Source organism: Diabrotica virgifera, chromosome 9 (assembly GCF_917563875.1).
Source record: "Diabrotica virgifera virgifera chromosome 9, PGI_DIABVI_V3a".
Taxonomy (NCBI): domain Eukaryota; kingdom Metazoa; phylum Arthropoda; class Insecta; order Coleoptera; family Chrysomelidae; genus Diabrotica; species Diabrotica virgifera.
In genome coordinates this window covers 66,913,464-66,921,687 of record NC_065451.1, presented here as the reverse complement: position 1 = coordinate 66,921,687, position 8,224 = coordinate 66,913,464, and positions in this window count along the sequence as shown.

Here is an 8,224-nt window from a genome sequence, read left to right as displayed (position 1 = left end):
AAAGACATGTATATACCAAAGATAAAAGATAAAATTAAAAAATGTTATTTCTAACTGTATAGCATGTATATTAGGAAGCAAAAAGGAGGGAAAAAAAGAAGGAACACTTAATCCCATACCAAAACTAGACGGTCCACTGCATACATACCATGCGGATCATTTGGGTCCATTGCAGTCTATAAGTAAGAATTATCAGCGTATACTTGCAATTATAGACGATTTCACCAAATTTGTTTGGCTTTACCCGACGAAGTCGACAACGACGAAAGAAGTTATAAGTTGTCTTGAAAAGCAACGAAGAATATTTGGAAACTCTTCTCGAATGATAACCGACCGAGGTACAGCATTTCGATCAGAGAAATTTGAAAGACATTGCCAAGAAAAAAACATTCAACATGTTCTAGTCACAACTGGAGTACCACGAGGAAATGGTCAGGTTGGACGAGTGAATAGAACAATAATTATCCCTGTTACGAAATTGAGTTTAGAAGAACCTACGAAATGGTATAAGAATTTTGACAGGGTACAAAGTGCATTGAACTCTACTTATCAACGAAGTATAGGTACTACACCTTTCGAAGTATTGGTTGGCATAAAAATGAAAAATATACATTCGAATCAGAGAACTCATAGAGGAAGAGGTGATAAAAATATATGATGAAGACAGAAAATAACTTCGAGAAAGATGTAAAGAACAAATATGTAAGGTGCAAGCTGAAAACAAAAAGGGGTATAATTCAAGAAGAAAACGAGCAAGAATTTATAAGGAAAAAGATTTAGTTGCAATAAAAAGAACCCAGTTCGGCCCAGGACTTAAACTCAAGATAAAGTTCTTAGGTCCTTACGAGATTGTCAAGGTCAAAGATAACGATCGTTATGATGTTGCAAAGATTGGTGAGCATGAGGGACCAGTGCGAACATCAACGTGTGCCGAGTATCTTAAACCGTGGGTCGACAATGAAAGTGACGAATCCGAGCCGGATTCTGAATAGGATGGCCGAGTGTAGGATTGCATTCGTTAGCAAATACTTTATATTTTCCGTTACGAACTGTTAAGTTATTTTATTTATCATAAACGCGAGCCGGAAGCCAGTAAAGTGGCATTTGCCGAATAATCAAAAAACGCGATAGATCTAGGTTTAGCATATCATTGCCAAGCGACAGTAGTCAGTCAGTCAGAGAAAAGTCGAGTGGACAGTAAGACGCTGATGATAGGGGCAGACGGAAAGGGCCATTTAAAAAAACGAAGTTACTACCAACTTCCGGTATAACCGGAAGTAGCAAAGGAGACCAAAATATTTTCATTAAATAGTTCACACCTCAAAACCCCTGTATTCCGATTTTCATAATTTTCTTACCTTGAGTTCTCGAGATATTTTTAATAGGCCGTTTATCTGCCTCGCCCTGTATAGAGGATGTTTTGACAGAAGCAGCAGCTTCTGCTTTTTTTTAATGGCATGGACTTTATGTCATTCAGCCAGTCACAACTTGAGGTACTTAGTGTCATGTGTAGTGTGTGTGTGTGTATGTGTGTGTGTGTTGAGTAAGTGTCTTGTTACTTCGCAAAGTCGACGTCATTGTCTTTGCAAAGAGGCGCTAATTGTATCCGAACGTAGCTTCTGCTTTAGTCCCCAATAAATGAACCATTTGGTCCATTTATTGGAAACGATTTCGTGTTTATGAATGATAATGCACGGCCGCATACTGCAAGAATTGTGACAAATTACTTGAGGGAAGTAGGAATTAATACTCTAAAATGGCCAGCCTGCAGCCCTGATCAGAATATCATCGAACATCTTTGGGATGAACTTCATCGTAAGGTTAGAAGTCAACCAGGCCAGCCAGAAAGTCTTGCAGAACTTCAAAGCATGCTTCTTAAAGAATATGAACGTATTTCTCAAATTTTCATTAAAAATTTGTTCCTTTGCATTCCAAATCGTATGCAAACGGTTATATATGTTTTAGGGCATAATAAAGATTAGACAATTTTGTTTAAGTTCTCTCGTAATTTTTATTGTTTGTAATTCTTTTCGATATTACACTAATTTCTTTTCTAGCATTCTAATTAAATAAATTATGCTAAGGAATCAAGCATTATTGGTCATTTTTTTATTTTAAAAATGAACTATGTTGAGTATACAATATGAAACAGTGCATAAAACTTCTAATAAACTTTTATTTTCGGAAATTTATAGGGTGGTCACTTTTTTGCAGGTCAGTGTATAAATATTTAGGAATAAGGGAAAATGAATATAAAGACAAGGGAATTCAACAATCAAATTATAAGCATAATAAAATTTGAGACACAAGAGGTTGTTGAAACTTAATTAAATAATCTAAATTCTAATCTTTGCTTTATTAAGCCCCTAAAATTATGTAAAATTTAATACACGATTTTGGCCTTCTTAAAAAATTAATCTCAAAAAAATGACAGTGACTAAAAAAATATTTGTCAATATTACACATATTCAAAAAACGATAGCTTTTTCCATTATATTAGTTCATAATTAAGTCCCAATTAATATTTTAGTACATTCTTTCACGGTTTTTGTTCCAAGTTTTAAAGAACCGCTTCAATTGACATGAAATTTGGCATACGCATAGCTTACATGTCAAAGAAAAAAAGTGATATTGTGCCGATGTGTGCTTTTGCCCTGGGGGTGACTTTCACCCCCTCTTGGGGGTGAAAAAACATATGTCCAAAATAAGTCCGGAAATGGGCAAACTGACTAATTTTAAGTAACTTTTGTTCTATAGAGCTTTTTCGCCAAGTCAACACTTTTCCAGTTATTTGCTAGTGAATATGTTCATTTTTCAACAAAATAACCACATTTTTAGATGGTTTTTCGAAAATAACTCAAAAGTAAGTATTTTGTCGAAAAAAAAGGTTCTTAGCAAAAATATAGCCTGTAAAAAAGTAAAAAAATGGTGTACGCGTTAGGTCACTGGACCTTGTAGAACCAGAATTATAGCCAATGAAAAATAGATTCATATTCCCCAAATTTCAAATAGAATATTTCGACGTGAAATGTTAAAAAAATAAGCACTTTTGTAGAAAACCCGTTATAACTTTTTTAAAGTGTTTAAAAAAAGCTTTATTTCTGTTTTTATAAAAAGTTTCTAGCATTAAATTTAAACAAGTTACGCTCAAAATAAAGTTGGTCCCTTTTGTTTTGGCAAAAAAAATCGGGAAGACGACCCCCTAATTAGCAACTTAAATGAAATTAATCGTTACGGCTCCACAAATTATTTTACTTGTGTTGTGTTTATATGAACTGTAAGTTTCATCGATTCAAAGTGCTTATTTAAAAAAAAAATTGGTTTTAAAGTAAAATTTTTAAAAATTTTAATTTTGAAAAATATGCTTTTTTTCAAAATAACTTAAAAATTGTTAGAGATATCAAAAATCTCGAAAAACAAAAAAGTCAGCATTGCTTTTCTGAATATCATGTATTTTTTTGTTTTTCTGTTAGACAAAAATTGATTAAGATTTGGTGTTTCTAAATTTGCATACATTGGTGATCAGTGACTCGTTCAACCCCTTTTAACTACAGCCCTTTCAAAAATAATGACTTTGAACCGATGAAACTTACAGATTATATAAATAATACATACACGAGTCAAAAAACTTGTAAAGTGGTAACAATTAAGTTCATTTGAGATACTAATTAGGGGGTGATTTTCCCGATTTTTTTACCAAAAAAAAAGAGACTAACTTTATTTTTAGCGTGACTTGTTTACTTTTGATGCTAGAAATTTTTTTTATAAGACAAAAATGAAGCTTTTTTTAAACACTTTAAATAAGTTGTAATAAATTTTCCCCGAAATGTGCTTAATTTTTGGTTATTTCACGTTAAAGTATTCCATTTGGAATTTGACGAATATGAACCTATTTTTCATTAGCTATAACTCTGCTTCTACTAGGTACAGAGACGTGATATATACACCATTTTTTTAATTTCTTACAGGATATATATTTGCTAAAAATGTTTTTTCGACAAAATACTTACTATTTGAGTTATTTGCGAAAAACCGTCTAAAAGAGCGGTTATTTTGTTGAAAATGAACATATTTACTGGCAAATAACTCGAAAAGTATTGACTTAGTGAAAAAACTCTATAGAACAAAAGTTACTTAAAATTAGTCAGTTTATCCATTTCCGGACTTACTTTGGACGAATATTTTTTTCACACCCAAGAAGGGGTGAAAACCACCCCCAGGGCAAAAGCACAAATCGGCACAATATCACTTTTTTCTTTGACTTGTTAGCTATGTGTATGCCAAATTTCATGCCAATCCAAGCGGTTCTTTAAGATTTAGATTAGGAAAAATAAGTCATTTATTCTTCAACAAAGAGACGGAGAAAACGGTTTGGGAATTAAAACCAAAGCGGTACTTCTTAATTTGGCCTATATCGAGCCGGATTTTTGACCAGCATAAAGCCTGTGGAAAGTTCTTCAAGATTATTCTCCGACACAACAGCAAAAGGATATTATACTGGGTGAGATAATTCCATTTATATTTCAAAGACATTAAAATCATTAAATCCTGTGATTCAAAGACCTTTTCGAGTTCCAATATCTTTAATAAAAATTGATGAGTTCAAAAAATACAGAAAAATTGCTAAGTCTTCTCTTACTCGTATTGATTCAGTCAATTTGTACTCTACGAGCTCCCTAGTGGGAAAGTTTTGGGGTAGTTCTGATTTCTTTCATTATATATGGATTTTGGGCTGCTGAATCCGAATATGAGATTTGCGGACAAAATTTCTTGCCGGAACATTGAAAAAATCGCGAAAAAATCGAAAAATTTCAGCTTTTTTCCGCTTTTTTGCTCAAATCTCGAAAATTATTAACTTTTAGTAAATGGTCTGTTAACAGAAATTAAAGTACTTAAAATTATCTACAAATATCACTATTTACTTTTTTTCTCAGACGAACCGTTCGGTCTAAAGTGCAAGTTGAAAATTTCCAATTTTTAACGGTCTCGGCAAAACCCACTTTTTACATTCCAAAACTTTAATTTTTATTAGAATGCTGTCATTTGATAAATTTCTCCTAGTTTTCTGTACAAATAATAAATGTTAGTTCATTATATGAATATGGTATGTCTCTTCTCACAGCTTCCATGAATACATTCCATAGTAAAATACCGAGAATGTCTCTGCTTTTCCCTTAGAGCCACAGAAGATCAGGCACAGATGGAATCACAGTTTCAGTTGGTGTGAACATTCCCTTCGGATCTTGATTTCTGATAAACCTTGAGGTTTTTTCCTTTCAAAACGTATTAGTTGAACAGCTCTCTGACTTCCATAAACCTCAGGTGCGGTTTTAAAGTTTTTAGCCGAAGAATGGATTGGTTAGGAGCTATTGCATGTTTTGGTGCAATACAAGAAATGCCACCCATAACGTAAAAAGTGTGGTATCCGTCGATTGTATGTACGTTAACCCTTTCTGTCCCAACGCTGCATATATATGTTTTTGAAAAAGTGGGTCTGTATTCCCAGCCGCCGTATATGTATATACGTTCAAGGTGTTATGGTCTCAATTTACCAAAGCCGAAAATATGCGTTTCTTATAACATTTTAGACTCATTGGTGTCCCAATGCCGTAGAAATATGTCCGAAAATGTTAGATTATTGTTCCCAAAGCCTCAAAATGTTGGCACGTAAGACAGGTCATGCGGACCCATTGCCGTATATATTTGTTCACCTATAAAGGTGAAGCGTTTATAGCCACAGAAAAGACCAGAAAAAAAGAAGCGAATCGAGAAACATGTGTACAAGATGCGAAGTCGCCCTTTGCGTAGTGTCATGATTTGGGGAGTACCACACAAAAGAAAACTTTTAATGTTAATTTACATTACATTATTTTTTTTAAGTTCGTTACATTTTTTCAAGTTGGTTTTGCTCTCTGATGAGTACTTTTGAAAAGAAAACGTTTAAGTTGCTTAAAAAAACTCATTAAAAAACATGTTTTGGTCATTTATTTGTTTATTTACATGCGACGTATAATATGTAAGGCAATGGGACTCTTAGCATGAAAAAACCTTTGGGATTGAGGGACCAACATGCAAATTAAGGCCTGGCATATAAAGGGTTAAAACCACCGTTCTCGTACAGCTGTTGCGTAAAGCACGGCTGGTCAATTTTCTGCGGATCGCCTGCGATTGCTGGCACTTCCAGATAAGCAACGCGCTTGCCCTAAGTCTTGTAGCGGCAGTAAGACCCAGATAGTTGGTCTCACCATTCCTTGCAGGGTTGGCCGTTTTCTCTACAAAAAGTAGGGCTCAAGAAAATAGGTTGATGTAGTTTCCTCTTTGGGGTTTTGTTCATCCTATACAGAAGCTGTTCGCCTGGAAGTGTCAGCATTCGCAGGCGATCCGCAGAAAATTTACCTGCCGTGCTTTACACAGCAGGTGTACGATAACGCTGATTTTAACGTACATACAATCGACGAATACCACACTTTTCACGTCATATGTGGCATTTCTTGTATTGCACCAAAACATGCAGTAGCTCCTAAGCAAACCATTCCTCGGATAAAAAAGAAACCCGCGTCTGAGCTTTATGGAAGTCAGGGAGCTGTTCAACTAATTGATTTTAAAAGGACAAAACCTCAAGGTTTATCAGAAATCAAGATAACATATCCGAAGGAAATGTTCACACCAACTGAAACTGTGACTCCATCTGTGCCTGATCTTCTGTGGCTCTAAGGGAAAAGAAGAGACATTCCAAGCCTCTTAGGACGGAATGGACTCATGGAAGCTGTCACAAGAGACATACCATACCTATGAACTAACATTTATTATTTGTACAGAAAACTAGGAGAAATTTATCAAATGACAGCATTCTAATAAAAAATAAAGTTTTGGAATGTAAAAAGTGAGTTTTGCCGAGACCGTTAAAAATTGGCAATTTTCAACTTGCACTTTATACCGAACGGTTCGTCTGAGAAAAAAAGTAAATAGTGATATTTATAGATAATTTTAAGTACTTTAATTTCTGTTTACAGACCATTTACTAAAAGTTAATAGTTTTCGAGATTTGAGCAAAAAAGCGGAAAAAAGCTGAAATTTTTCGATTTTTTCAATGTTCCGTCACGAAATTTTGTCCGCAAACCTCATATTCGGATTCAGCAGCCCAAAATCCATATATAATCAAAGAAATCAGAACTACCCCAAAACATTCCTGTAGTAAAAACACAATTTTATTGAATCATATGTATAACTGGTTTATAGCCAATAAAGACGTAGAATTAGATGTTACTCAGTTCGAGACGCGATTAAGTAGAGTTTATCTAATATCTCATGATTATGAAAAAACACAAAATGAAATCGAATTCCTTGTATCAGATACAAACAAAGAAGAAAAAAGTAGAGAGCTCACAGAAAATAAATATTTCAAACTTGTGAGCGATTTGACCGCTTGTATTAATAAATTAAAAGCTGTACCTTCTCAGATAAGTTCCAGTTCATCCAGTGAGGGTTCTTATAGTGCTCCAATAGCACTTCGTCTTCCGGACATAAAAATTTCACCATTCTCCGGTCATATTACAGACTCTCAATCGTTCATTGAGCTCTTCGATGCGCTCATAGTGAAAAATGAGACATTAACAGATGTCCAAAAACTTGTGTACTTGAAGAGTTATTTAAAAGGTGAAAGCCTTCAACTTATAGATTCATTACCGATAATTAATGAAAATTTTGTAATCGCGTTAAATATTTTAAAGAAGAGATACGAAATCAAATTCGCTATAATAAATTCTTATTTGCAAGCAATTTTTTATTGTAATAATATTTCTAAATGTAAGTAAGACATTAATATAATTAATCACTACAATTCAAAAGAATATTTTGTCACTAAAAATTTTGAATTTAACTTCCGAAAATTTATTAGACTTAACGCTTATATTCATTCTAAAAAAGAAGTTAGATTTTCAATCGGCTAAGGCATATGAATCTGAGAGGAATCACGATGAAATACCTACTTTAAATATTTTTTTAAAATCCTTAGAAAAACGTGCAGTAATTCTGGAAAATGTTGAAATTTCTAGTCCTAAAACTGCCAGAAAACATTTCTCATCTCATTCGACAGTGCATGAGTCAACTTCAAATCACCAATTTCAATTAATTTGTACCTACTGTAACAAGGTGGGCCATAAAATTTACACTTGCTCTGATTTTAAAGATATTGTAACGAAAGAGAACTCTTGGCAGGCGCCCT